This window comes from Antechinus flavipes, chromosome 2, assembly GCF_016432865.1.
Source record: "Antechinus flavipes isolate AdamAnt ecotype Samford, QLD, Australia chromosome 2, AdamAnt_v2, whole genome shotgun sequence".
Taxonomy (NCBI): domain Eukaryota; kingdom Metazoa; phylum Chordata; class Mammalia; order Dasyuromorphia; family Dasyuridae; genus Antechinus; species Antechinus flavipes.
In genome coordinates, this window is record NC_067399.1 from 523,524,872 (window position 1) to 523,540,231 (window position 15,360).

The following is a 15,360-nucleotide window of genomic DNA, read 5'->3' on the forward strand; positions in this document are numbered from 1 at the left end:
ATATGGCAGGAGGGAGAACAAAGAAGAAGGGAAACTATACAGTATCTGCTATCAAAAACAAGTGAACTGGGGGAAAAGATCAAGGAGATAAAATCTAAGAATCATCAGAATACTGAAAAATATGACTTAAGGGGAAAAAACCCAAACACCATATTTCAATAAATCAAATTTAAACTGCCCAGATCTATTAGAGAAGTCTAAGTAAAAACGGAAAAAATCCAACAATGAAAAAGTTGTTGTGAGGATCAAATAAGGTAATACTACTTTTTTTAAAAAGTATAAAAATTGATATTTGTAAAACAATGCCTGGTACATAATAGACATTACATAAATGCTTATTCTCTATCCCACCCAATTGATTCTGTTCTGAAAGTTTTAAAAGGAGGAAAGAATGGAAAGGTAAAAGAAAATACACATATAAAAAAAGAAGAGTGAATGACATAGAATTTGCTATTTTTCATAATGAGAAATACATGAGAAAAACATACAAACATTGAGAAAGAGGTAAAGAATTCAAATATCTAATAAACCTCATACTTATCTCAGCTGGACAAAAAAAAAAAAAAGGTAAAACACAGAGATTTAGCATAGAAATACAGGAAAATCAAGGATAAAGGAAGGAGTAGGGAGGGTACCATTTAAAGAGAAGTTGATACAGAGGAAAGAACAGTCACAAACAAAATAAGCTTTCTAAGCCCAAAAAAGGATCTTAAAAAATGAACAGAAAACTAAGGGGTATCTATCAATTGAGTAATGGTTGAATAAACTGTGGAAAATAAATGTAACTGCACCATAAAAAATTATTAGAGATCATTTCACAGAATTTGGAACAGAAAATGATATAAAATGAGGTGACAGGAAGCAGTTTAATTTATACAATGACAATAACACTAAGAAAAAACAATTTTAAATGACTTAAGAACAAATCAAATCAATTTTAAACTATATCTCAAAGTGACTTATAACAAATCAAATTACTCACCTATGTCATAGGATAAAGCTTCTTAAACTGTGGGTAATAACTCCACATAGGGTTGCATAATTCAATGTGGGCATAGTGAAATTATGATTTATTTTCAGTAAATATTTGATTTGTATACCTATTTCATATACTTATATACCCTAGATGGAATAAAAATTTCTCCAGCAAAAAAGGCCAAGCAGAAAAAGTTTAAAAAGCACCAATACATAAGACAAGATTCTAAGACAGACACTATGAATGTGTTTTGCTTATTTGTTGTTATAAGGTTTGTTTTTTCTCTGTTTTTTGTTAAGACTTAAAAAAAGTGGTCATGGTGATAATCAAAAGAAAAAAAGAAAAACTAAGAAAGTCATCAAAACATTTTTAAGAATGTAGAGGAGATAGTTCAAAAGCAAGCACAAAAAAAGGACAGCAATATTGTTCGGTAAAAAATGACCAGCAGGATGATTTCAGAAAGGCCTGGAGAGACTTACATGAACTGATGCTGAGTGAAATGAGCAGGACCAGGAGATCATTATATACTTCAACAACAATACTATAAGATGATCAATTCTAATGGACGTGGCCATCTCCAGCAATGAGATGAACCAAATCAGTTCCAATAGAGCAGTAATGAATTGAACCAGTTACACCCAGCAAAAGAACTCTGGGAGATGACTATGAACCATTACATAGAATCCCCAATCCCTATATTTTTGTCTGCCTGCATTTTTTATTTCCTTCATGGGCTAATAGTACACTATTTCAAAGTCTGATTCTTTTTGTACAACAAAATAACTGTTAGGACATGTATGCTTATATTCTATTTAATTTGTACTTTAGCATATTTAACATGTATTGATCAACCTGCCATTGGGGAGAGGGGATGGGAGGAAGAAGGGGAAAAATTGGAACAAAGGGTTTGGCAATTGTCAATGCTGTAAAATTACCCATGCATATAACTTGTAAATAAAAAGCTATGATAAAAATAAATTAATAAACAAGCAGTAAAAGATAAAGATTCAGTTTTCTACATAATCTTTTTCCACCCTTTTGTATATGAAATTGTTTTGTTCTGTTTTTTTTGTTCTTTTTGTGTTTTAAAAAAATTTTTTTAAGTTTTTTTTTTTTTTAAATACAAGACTATTACAACCCTAGTAGACACCAGGACTCTGATAATATTCCTGAAACTGATGCAATTAATCTGCAAACATTAGCAGTTAGAAAATTTCACTAGCTATATAGGAATCTTTCTTTAATCTTCAGGTAAGATCTCCTTTATAATGATGTTTGCTCCCTATTTCACATATGTATTGATGTTAATTATCAGAAGTCCATCCAGAACACAGTTATTTCTGATATCTTTAAAGGGATTTTGCATAATAAGCTTATTGGAGGGGGGGGAGGTCTTTTGAGTCAATATTTGGCTTTAATAAATGCTTTTTTATGGTCAATAAATATTAAGTACAATGGAATTTTATAATCAATAGTTTCAGTTAATTGTGACAATGAAGACATAATATACTACTTTTAAATCCCACCTGTTCCCTGCCAAAACCCTAAATAAAGAGTATATACTCTTTGAGTGTATAAACTATTCTCATTAAAAAACCATATTATATAATCCACACATTAAGCAGCTACTACATGAAAGATCCTAGGGTTATTCAGACAAAAACCAGATTACAAAGAGAGAGAGATAGATACAACAGAAACTTACTCAGCCAAGGTCTCCACTGTAATATCAAAATTACAAATTAATGTTGTACTAGTGTTCTTGGTCTGGTATTCTTACTGAATTGGGAGCCATATCAAAAGGAATGGGCTTAATTACCTAAAGAAAGCAGAATGGTGTTATCAAGAAAATGTCCTTGTATCTAAAGAGAGAGGTATTCTTGTCTGTTTACCCTGAGCAGACCAGAAAGTTATCCAGTGGACAGACCTTCTCTAAAGAGCACTCAACGTATATGACTCCCTGAATTTGTAACGAACATACACACTCCAAAACACCTAAGTATATAAATGACTTGAATTGTGTAGATCTGATAACCAGATCTCAGTATGTTTGGTTAGCTAATCCACCATGGTCACTTCAGCCATTTTGGAATGGTAAGAATGTTTTGGATAATTTGAATGTGATATTAGGCTAGGTATTCTGTACCGTATGGTTAAGTCAGAAAACTAACTTTTTAGAGCAAAGTATATAAAAAAAGGAAAGTTCAATTAAAACAAATCACATCTAGGCAAATAAAGATTGATACAAAAAAAAAAAATAGATGGAAAAAAGGATAGTGATACCTTTTAGAAGGTATCATTTAGAAATTTAACCAATGTAAATCAAGAGTCATAATGTGGAGACTTAAAGACCATAAAAAGGGCTTCATTTTCCAAATGGAAGACATAGCAACCAAAGGAGAACACTAGTTTAGATTATATTTTATAAAACCTTATGGAGAACAGTACAGAATTATGAACAAATTAAAAGTAGGTAATAATATCAGTTTAAAGAAAGCTTGGTGGAGCTACCATGTTCAAGTTCTAATGTCATTTTTCTAGATGTGTTATAAAGAGACTTCTTAAAATGGTGCTGAAGAGTATAAAAAAGTATATACAGAGAAGGATCATGCTGGAGGGAACCTATTATGAGTGCCTTAGAAAGTCAATTCATAAGTATCTGTAATTGAGGAAAAAGATAGAAAAGATGTGGAAAATGTCTTAGCTCATTTGACTAACCAAAAAAAATTATCAAGACAAAATCAACAACAAACAGCAACTTACCTTAAGACCTATATATCTATATACCTATTTTCTTCTCTGTTTCTCTCTCCCTCTCTCTCTTCCTTCCTCCCTCTCTTTCTCTCTCTCTCCTCCCCCTTCCTCCGTGTGTGTGTGTGTGTGTATGTGTGTGTCTCTGTCTCTCTCACCATTCCTCCCTCTGTCTGTCTGTCTCCCCCTTCTTCCTTCCTCCTCTCCCACCAGTAAATTTGTATCAAGAGAATCACTGACTAGGAGAACTATAAGGAACCCTTAGGATCCTTATAGTCTAGCCCCTTCATTTTACAAATTTTTGTAGCTCCCCTCATTTTACAAATGAGGCAAATTTAAAACCAAAAAAAAAGAACATAAAGAGAGTTCAGCACAACTAGCTAGCTAGGTATTAGCTAAGTGACTTTCCTCCTAAAACTACCTAGAATCTAACTCTCCTGATCCCCAATGCACTATCATTTCCATTACTAGAAGAAAGACCATGAAGATCTTAAAAAGAATTGTTAAGAGATCACAAAAATTAATGTTGGGCTTCTGGGAGAGCACCATTGTGAACTTCAGTCATTCAGTCTCAGGAATAACTCTACCCTGGCCCAAATTGTGAAGTAATACAATTCTGTACTCATTTCTAAAGGTTGCCAGAGTTCTTATGTTTCCAGGATCATTCTGGTCAAGTTGGAAAGAATGTAGCAAATTGCTAACATCTTAGTATAAATTCATTTAATAAGGAATCCTTCCCAAGAGACAGGTATCTTTTTGAAAGAAAACTGAAAGATAAGGAATCTAAAGAATGAAATCTCCAATTGTAGATTCTATACAATCAAATCTCAGTGAAGAAAGATATTTAGAGATACTTGTTTTAGTGCCCTTCAAATGATAGCACTAGATCGGTCCTATTCTGTTTATTTGAAAAGATGGCTCTGATCAAGCTAACACTTCTGTATCCACCACACTATTATGTTTTTTTAACATGATGACAAAATTTTCAGAACCCCTACTGTAGACAAATAGTCTGTAGAATTCTAGGGTTCCATGACATAATTTGTCAATCTCAAAAACTTGAAGAACTTTGCAGATGCTATAGAAATAAATTGCTAAAAAGTTGCATTACAATTTATTATTTGAGTAATTTATTAAATATCACGTGGCAATATGTTTGGCATTAAAATGAAAAAATGAAACATTCCTTGCCTCCAAGAAACGCATATTCTACTAGAAGAAAAACCACATGTATAAAAACAAGTTAAATTCAAAATATGCATAAAGTAAATATAACTGGGGGCAAGGAGAAAGGACACTACATCTAGAGGTATCAGGAAAGTGCCATTGTCTAAGAGGTGATTATCTGGGCACAAGATAAACAGAGACTCAGAGGGATAAAAGTGAAGAAAATCTATTCCAGATATGGAAGATAAACTATGCAAAAGCATAAATATGGAATGCCAGGTACACAGATATGAAGTGCCAGGTACAGGGAGACAGCAAAGAGATCAGTTTAATAGAATGCAGAGTATGTGAAAGAGAGGAATATGTAATCAGGTTAGAATCAAATTATGAAAGGCTTGAAAAACCTACAAATGTTTACATTTTATTCTTGAAACAAAAAAAGTGACATGGTTAGACCTGTGCTTTACAAATTTCAATTTGATAGCCACATGGATGTTGGACTATAGAAGAGATTTGAAGTAGAAAGACCAATGAGAAAATTATTGCATAATTCAGAAGTAGTAATAAGGGCCTGGGGAAGGGTCATGGCATTAAGTGGAGAGAGGAAATAGCATACAAATCAAGAGGTTATGGAGGAAGAACAGACAAGACTTAGCAAATGATTAAATTATCTGATATTATCTTTCAATCAACAAGGTTTTATTAAGAACCTACTATATACTGGACTTCATGCCAGGTACAACAAAAAGGTAGTACAATAGTTCAAGCAAGAGTTGAAAGAAGCTAAACTTAAGGACCTGCCATAGTAAGTTATCAAGAATCGGCTGAGGAGGTAGAAATGACAATTTTAGCAATGGCTCAGATCGGGGTCAACAAATTTTTTTTCAGTAAAGGGTCAGAGATAACAAGCATTTTAGGCTCTGTGAGCCAAGAGACAAAATCGAGGCTATTATTTAGGAACTTATATCACACACACACACACACACACACACACACACACACATAATATTTTCACAAATTTTTTATGAATGAAATTTGAAATACATAACTGAGTACAATTTTTTGGTAATAAAGATCTACTAAAATGACAAATGGAATTCTTTGGGAGGGGGGATAACATTTCACCAACTGACCTTAACAATATTTTTCTATCAGTAAAATCAATTACAAATTTTCATCTATTAATGCTGATCTATAATTAGATTTAATGTTATTTCATCTTTGAAAATATCTTTTCTTCATGGATAGAAATTGCCAAATACTAACATTCAATCCACAAACATGTGATTTTAAGTGAGCCAAAAGGCTACTTGTCATTTTTAAAAAAAAGTTTTTTTTTTCCTCTGGACACATTTCTTTGGCTGCTGCAATCAACACAATTTAATTAATTCACCATTTGGTAAATAGCTTTCCTTGCTTGGCTAGCAAATGAACCAGTTGGAAACTTGCTTTGGCAAGTATCTTTTGAATCTTTCATTTTTATCAAGAAATTTTGCTGATAGTCAGTGTTCTAATTTTTTGATCATTGTTTTCCTATGATTTAAGAAGACTATGATGAGTACTTAGGCTGGTGTATGGTGAACAATATATGGTGAATACATATTGCATTCTTTTTATTTCAGCTATGATGTCATTGAATAATAAACACAACGATTTGCTAATTCAGTAAAATCATCCACACTCCAAAGCACAACATTTGAAATCTACTTTTGTCCTATTTTTTTGTTTTGAAATGATAGGTATGCACTGATCATAGAAAATATAAAATGTTGCAATAGAGCAATACTCATTGTTCTTGAAACACTGTTGAATTATAACTGTCATTGCAAAGCATGGCAAGTAAGAGCAATGCAAAGCCAAAGTCATGAGAGCTCCACAATTGCTCAATTTTACCAATGAAGCACAAAGCAACTAATAATATATAAGCAAATGAGCATGGCTGTATTCCAACAAAATTTTATGAAAAATGAAATTTAAGTTTCACATAATTTTCATGTCATGAAAGTCTTCTTTTGTTTTTTTTAACCATTTAAAAATGAAAAAACTAATGTAGTCCATGCAAAAACAAGTGATATGGGACAGATTCAGTAGATGGCTAGAGTTTACTTACCCCTGGTTTATATAAGGAAGGTGAAGGAGTCTGTTGAGTCAGGAATAATATTAAGATAAACTCCTTTTCAATAATGCCTTTCACTCTTTCATAGAAAGAAATTAATGATATGACTCATTTTTCACGATGTCATGCTAGTTGCTACCCAACACAGCATACTCTTCTAGGACGATGCATGTTGATGCAGACTACTTCCCTACTCCTACACACATACATGCATACTACAGCTCTTACACAAAATAGTCCTCACTCTCAGTGTAAAAACATTTTCAGTTCTCCACCTTAAGCAAACCTTCCCTCTCTACTCTGCTACCCTTTCACTTACCAATGGTCTCTCTTCTTCCTCTCACAGCATACCAATCAGGTTGTGTACAGAAATTAAACAGCTCCTTTCAAGCAAAATAAAATGTTAAGTGACAAAAACTTTAGATATATTCAGTTTATGCAAAAAAAAAAAAAGGTGATAACCACTGCCTTTGATGAACCAATAATTTAAGGGCAAATCATTCATTCATTCAATGACACCAAGTGACATCTTTTTTTTTTTAATTGGAATGAATTATCTCTAGGATTCCTTCCAACTCCACCTATCCTCTATCACAAGTGCAAAACTATATACAATAAAACCTCCCTAACTTAGATAAAACTGACAAAAGTTTGAATCACTAAAGACAGAAACATACCTCTGAAGATCATAGTTTTGTTACTTTCAGATAAACATAGTAACTAAACTAAAACTGGGCTAGTGTTAGTTAAGGTTCATTAGTGTCCTTATCATGGATCGATCAATCCTGGAGAATTAAACACCTATAACATAGTAGGCAAGGTGCTAAACACTAAAAATACAAGGAAAAAAACAAGATTCCCTGTTCTCAAGCTTTCAAACTAGCCAGAATTCACTATGCAAGCATACAGTTATATTTAAATAAATATAGAAACAAGATGATTTGAGCAGTGAAAGACTTCCATGTAAAATGGAGTGTTTGAAATGAAGTTTGTTCAAAAGAAATTATGGTTGCTAACAGAAATAAGAAGAGGGAGTAGGCATGATCAACAACCAATGCAAAGACAAGATTAGAGATGAGGGTATCATGTGCAGGACCAGCAAGAAACTTAGTTTAATTGGAACCCTAATGTTCATGAAAGGGAACAATGTACAAATAAGGCAGGAAAGAGAGTTGGAGGCCAAGTTGTAAAGGGATTTAAATGACAAACAGGAAATGTTATATTTAATCCTAGAATTAATTTGAAATCAATAGATTACTGAGTGTGGGAAAATGATATGGTCAGACCTACACTTAGGGAAACTTTAGCAACTATGTGGAAGATGGATTAGAATACGGAAGGAATTGAGACAGGGCCACCAAGTAGGATGCTACTATGATAGTTCAGGTAAGGACTGCTGAAAGCCTAAATTAGAGTAGAAATATGAAAAGCAATAAGAAGATAGAAATGATTAGATTTGATAATTAACTAGATACAACAAAGAGAGTAAGGAGTTAAGTTTTGATTACCAAAATTACAAATGTAAATGAAAACAATAGCTAGCACTTAAGATAATGCCTACAATGTGCTAGGCCGTTGCTGCTATTAGCATCATTTTATGGTTAAAGAAACTAAGGCAAATAGGTCAAGTGGTCCATGGTCACACAGTTAATAAGTCTGAGACCAGATCTGGATTCAGATGCCCCTGACTCTAGGCCCAGTGTTCTATCTGCTTGAAGCGAAGAAGGAAAGATGCCCATAAGGAAGTTCGGGATTGATACTTAATAAAATATCAAATGTGTACCCCTATGCTATCTAAATGTGTGATTCATGGCCATATTGATTCATTCAGTAAATATCCAGCCAATATATCCACCCTAACCCATCTCACCCACACAAAAAAATTCTGAAATGTCTATTGCCATGGCTTGACAACAACAAATCCAACTGATTCCTGGGTTAAAACAATAATTTCCAAGCTGCTCTCATTCAATCCTCCTCCTATCTCACTCTACCCCACCACCATTACATGTTACTCCTCTGTTCTTCATTAATTCCTTATTCCTTATCAAAAAAATTTAAGTCTAGAGTTCAAGACTGGATATAATCTGGACTCAATTGACTTATCCAACCTTATAGCTAGTTCTACTACATACAGTCTAATAAACTAATTCAGCCTGTCTCATCACTATTCTGTGAGTAAGCTATTCTCATTCTTCTCTCATACCTAACCTAGAATGTTGTCTCTTCTTTACTATGCAAACCTTATCTATCCCTTACGTCCACTTTCCTCTCAAAAGCCTTGTCTTGACAAGTCCTTATTGATTTCCATGACCTATAAACTTCAATCTAAATCTATGTGGCCTTATATTTTGTGGTTATTCCAAGTTAAGTTTCTTCTCCTTAACTAGACTCAAAAGTCCCTTGATGAGAGGAAGGATATTTTAGACTTCTGTGTCTCAAAATGTCTAACAAAATGAGAGTCAAAGTAAGCACTGGTGACTGAGTTGAGCACTTAAATACAGCTCTTCAATAATCTAAACACATGATTTCTTCCCCCCCACCCCTCCGGTGAGGTAACTGGGGTTAAATGACTTGCCCAGGGTCACACAAGTAGGAAGTGTTTATTAAGTGTTAGACCAAATGTGAATTCCAGTCCTCCTGGCTTCAGGGCTGGTGCTCTATCTACTGTGCCACCTAGCTGACCCCCTAAACATATAATTTCTATACCATTCATGTTCTTAGTAAATTTATTTTGTATAATTTAAAAGTAAGTTGTGGTCCAGTCCATTGCCCAAATTACCAAAAACACAGAACTGAGGTATAAGCTAGAAGTCAAGAGTTTGAGATTTTATTAAAGTGGAAAGTAAATTGATAAATGCTGAGAAGAAAGAAAAGTAGTAGAGTTAATTAGGATGCTTTCAAGGAGTAAATTTTGAGTCAGATCTTAGAAAAAGTTATTGACAAAGATTGAGAAGAGGTCAGAAGACAATTCAAGGTAGAATGGAGAAATGAAAAATCAGAAAGGCAGAAAGATCTAAATAATAAAATTAGCTGGCTACAATAGAACAATCAAATTGAGAAATATTCAAGTATTGAGTAGAAAAGGCAAAAAGTAATGGAAAGAATTGTTGATAGAGAATTCAACACTGACAATCAAATTTAAGATTAGTTAAGATGGATATTATTAATTAGGAAGACATTATCTATCTCATGGAATAAAAAGTTTCAGGAAAATTCCAGGAATTATGAAGAATAATAAATAAATGCTGGTGTGAGGAAAATCAAGAAAATCATACAAGAAGCTGGTTAAATTACCAAAAATGGAGAAAGGAAGACAAATCTAAATAAAACACACTGAGAATCAATTGGACTTGAAGTCAGCTAAAAGTAGAAACTATGTGCTATGCAAATATCTTTTTTAATCCTCACAATAACCCCAATAGGTGGGGTACTGTTATTATCTCTACTTTATAACTGAGGAAACTGAGGCAAACAGGTTAAATGACTTGTCCAGGTGGCAGGTTCCAAAGCTGGGGAAGTCTGAGAATACAGTTGAATTTAGAAACACTAGGCTCAGCCCTCTTTCCACTTCATTACCTAACAGCAGCTAAAGGATTAGAGTTGAAAACTCTTATATACTCCAGTGCAGGATTATAAACACACTTACAGATTCAAAGACTTGACTTTACAAGAATTCAATGTTAAGTAACTATTGGTTTTATGAGAGCAGTGGGATAAACACGGCTTGATATGTATATGCCAGACTAAAACAGGAAAAAAAAAGCAATGATTTGAAATGGACAAGTTTTAGCAATGCAGATTTAGGCTAGATAGAAGGAAACATTTCCTAGTAAATACAGTCATTTAAAAGTGGTATAGATTTATTTTGGAAGTACCAGGTTTACCTTAACTAGATGTCTTAAAGCATAGGTTATAAATTGGTTCAGTTAGAGTTATTAGAGAATAACAAACAGCCCCACATTCCTTTCATCTTACTTCAGCTTTCATAAAACTACCCGTGAAACATTTCACAAGGAAAAAATTATATAAGATACATATGTCACTTTGTTGACACCTAGGACTCCAATCTTGTTCTGGTCCTGAGGATAAGGCCAGATGAGATCAGGGTTAGTACTAGTTTATACTCAGGAGAACAAAGACATCCAACAATCTAGGATTAAGCAGATCTAAACACTTTTGAATTTTTAAAAAAAAAAAAAAACTTTTGTTTTGATTTTAGTCTATGCCTGTGATTTCACTGGTGTAGGGCATTCCCAGTGAGGACTGTCCTTCTACCCAAATAGATTTATAATTTATAATCATAGAAAGTTGTTCTGGGCATTTTAAGTGTAACTCAAGTGTCCACCTGAACTTCTTGACTTAAAGGCCAGCTCTCAATCCACAAGATCAAAGACTTCTAGAAAGTTTAGGATAAACAAGAGGTTTGTTGAAAACTTTTGAAGACTCTCTGCATGGACAGATCAGTCATTAAAGTTCTTTAAATCTAATTCTCTAAGGAAAAAAAAGGAGCCTCTAAGGGAATAGGCACAGTCAGGTACACTACAGAGTGAATTTTTTGTTTTGGCCTCTTCTTTGTTGTTGGTGCAGTAGTATCAGTTGTGTCAGAACCCGTTTGGGATTTTCTTGGCAGAGATATTGGAATGGGTTTGCTGTCTCCTTCTCAGCTCATTTTACAGATGAGAAAACTGACTTGCTCAGGGTCATAACAGCCGGAAAGTATCTAAGGCCACATTTGAACTTAGGAAGATGTTCATAGTCCAGTGCTCATGCCTCTACACCACCTAGCTACCCATGGTCTTCTCTAAGTTCCCTTAATATTCCTTTCCTTAATATTCTGAGATCCTAGAAGACCAAAAGAGGAAAAACAATCTCTTGAGAGTAAAATGTCTAATCCAGGTGAGCTTGTGGCCTAGACTAAAAAAAAATCAACATGACAAGATATAGTTACTATTTGATGAAAACTAAACTTAAAAATCAGGAAGAAATCTGTCAGCTATAAATTATTACTGACAATGGGGAGAACAGGAACATAGAAAAGAAAGAATGGAATCAAAAAAAGCAGCAGGGTACAGAGTACAAGAATATGTGTTTGTAGTCAAACCTTGGCTTGAATCTTGGTTCTGACCCTTATTAACTTGTCAGAAATTGTCACTTAATTTCTATGCCTCATTTTCCTCATCTGAAAAATGAAAGAATAGGCCTATATGACCTCCAAGTTGCCTTCCAATTCTGCATCTAAGAACCTAGGGATTAGGCAAGAACAAGAGGGAAAGTTATCAAAGGAATGCTAATTAAGGACTGAATAACAAAAGGTAGTAAATACAACTGGATTCAGATCCATGAAAACAGCCATATTTCTTTTTTTCTTAAAGAGAGTAAGTCATGTTGGCTTACTTATGGTGCCCTGAAACCGGGTCAAATTAAATATGGAAAAAACTAAGCAGAGAAAGTTGATTTAATTTAATTAAATGACACTAAAAGAGAAGAAACTGCAAGCAAAACATTGGAAGCTTTCCCTTTAGAACTACAACTCAAGCCACAGTCATGCTGCTTCAGTCCTAACTCACATGACACGTCAAGTCATAAGACCAGCTTTCTTGAGTAAGCACACAATTAACAGGAACCATGGATTGGAATTTTATTTGTAATTAATAATCAGAATTCCAAGTCCCCGTATTACTTGTTAATTCAATTCTAATTAAGCACCTACTTTGCTCAAGCCACTATGACAGTACTAGAATCACAGAAAATGAAATACTCCCTGTCATCAAGGAGTTTACATTCCACTGAGTTGTCCTCAATTCTCTTTCCTTTGATTTCCCATTAAAATCAGTATATAAAGGAAAGTGGCAGGCACCAACAACAGATACAATCTGAAAAGGGAAGTATAAGAATTGGATTTATGAGCCAACCCAGAAGTCAAATATCAGCTTACCACCTTTATTTTTTTTTTATTTGAGGCACAGTAGATAGACCAGAGTTCAAATCTAGTCTCAGATACTCACTAACTGTATGACCCTGGGCTTGTGGCATAATCACGATTTGCCTCAGTTTCCTCATCTGAAAAAAACAGGGATAATATCTACCTCCCAGGATTTTTAGAAGTCTAAAATGAGATAGAATAGAATTAGGTGCATTTAAACACTATATAAATAAATATTAGCTATTATTAACTTTTTTTTTTTTTGCTTTCTTGGTTATTATTACTGTGATAACAAAAGAGAGTTCTGGAATAATGGGATTATAGAGCAATATTTGTTCTAACATGCTTTACATACTAATGGTGAATGCCTGCCCCTTCAATGTGGAAGATTCCTTCCCCACACCTTCTATGGGAATAATTCATTTTCAAGTCATCTCTGACACCTGATGGTTTTAAACACTACTTAGCATTGTGTAAAAGAAACCTTAATAATATTATATATTAGTCTTAAATCACATGTGTATTTCTGTACAAAGCCTTTCTATACAGATGAAAAGTAAAGTTACTGATGATGAGAGCTGATCTTCTAAAAAAAAATTATGTTGATGTTTTCATAAATATTCCAATTCAGAATCAGTCTAAAAATATTAAAGATGGCCAAAATATATACAAACTTCTGAGAAATTGTCATTTTTAAAAATATAGGTGCAATCATATAAAAAATCATAACACATAATGATTCTGCAGTTTTTATATACATCCGGTTTGAAAGCTAGCACCATATGAAAGAGTGTTTCTCCTTGCCAGAAGGGAGAGCATCACTGTTGTTTCCAATCTTATTCAAATTCATAATGGGCATTTGCTCAAAAAAAAAAAAAAAAAAAAAAAAAAGATTTACCACAGAATTCAATTATTTTCTTAATCAATGAAATTAGCCTCCTGTTAAAAGTGCCCTTATGGTTTCATGTGACTTTGTTATACAACCAATAATCTATTCTTACAATTAACTGGATAGTAGTATAATGCTGCTTTTTAAAAGGATTATTAATTTTAAACAGATTTCAAAATATATAACATATTTAATATGCCAATACATTTTCAGATAAAGTCATTGTCATACATAATGCACCAATTATGCCCTAATCCAAGCAGTAGCATCCTGAAATCGAAATGCAAAATGTCCCAAAAGTCTTAGTGCTTCTGTATCACTTTATGTCCTGACCCAAGCAGTATGGTCTTGAAATCTTAACAAAGTACAGGGTGTCCACAGGATGTCCCAAAGGTCTTGGTCAGGCTTCCATCTAAATGATTTTATGCCTTGATCCAAGAAGTCTTCTTTTAAAATCACAACAAAAAAGAGTGTCCCAAAAGTCTTGGTGCAGTTTTAGGCTTTGGTAGAAATTTCCATCTATATGACTGTCAACTTTAAAATTGCACCAAGATTTTTAGTATATCCCCTATCTGGGTGGTTTCATCCAATTTTAGAGTTGTATCAAAGAAACAGGAGGGAGAAAGAGAAGGAGGGAGGGAAGTCAGGAAGGAAGAAGGAAGTAAGTCAGGAAGGAAGGAAGGAAGGAAGGAAGAAAGGAAGGAAGGAAGGAAGGAAGGAAGGAAGGAAGGAAGAAGGAAGGAAGGAAGAAGGAAGGAAGGAAGGAAGGAAGGAAGGATGAAGGAAGGAAGGAGGAAGGAAGGAAGGAAGAAGGAAGGAAGGAAGGAAGGAAGGAAGGAAGGAAGGAAGGAAGGAAGGAAGGAAGGAAGGAAGGAAGGAAGGAAGGAAGGAAGGAAGGAAGGAAGGAAGGAAGGAAGGAAGGAAGGAAGGAAGGAAGGAGGAGGGGAGGGAGAAAAAGAAAAAGGGAGAAGAGGAGGGGAAGAGAGAGATTGAGAGACAGAGAGAAATCTTGGTGACAATGTTCTTTTCCTCTCAGTTATTTGGGTACATGGCGTGGGTTGGGCGTTTGTTGTTGTTGTTTAATCCATCTTGGTTAATAATTAAGTGCTGTACTTCGAAAGGGTGGCAGAGGGTCCTGGACAGGCTCATGGAGAACCAAAATGCAGGGCTTAGAAGGCCAAAGAAGAGATCACAACCCAACCCCCCTAGTGTCACTGGGAGGGAGGAGTAGGCCCTCCACCAGGAAGGGCCGTGGCCAAGATCGCACAGGTGGTCAAGGCCAAGATTCGAACTCAGGCCAAACCTTTACATGGCTCATATGGCTTACTTAAAGAAAGCTTGCGGACTCACTGCACCGCCTTCACCTGCCTCCCCTCCCCCGGCAAATATGAACCGGGAAGATCACGGTCTACCTACAGCTCCTCTAGGCACTCTCGGCAAGGCAAAGGGACGTTTCCCACACAGTGGGGAGCTAAAAGTGATGCCCGGGAGAGGAGGGAGGGGGAGGGGGGCGCCGCCCCGGCCGCCGGCAGCGA

At 34.7% G+C, this 15,360-nt stretch overlaps 1 protein-coding gene across 2 annotated transcripts in view; it reads right to left on the bottom strand.

Annotated features, from left to right (window-relative positions):
- DMXL2 (Dmx like 2) overlaps positions 1–15,360 on the bottom strand; it is a 154,817-nt gene that overhangs the window by 135,407 nt on the left and 4,050 nt on the right. The window lies entirely within an intron of this gene.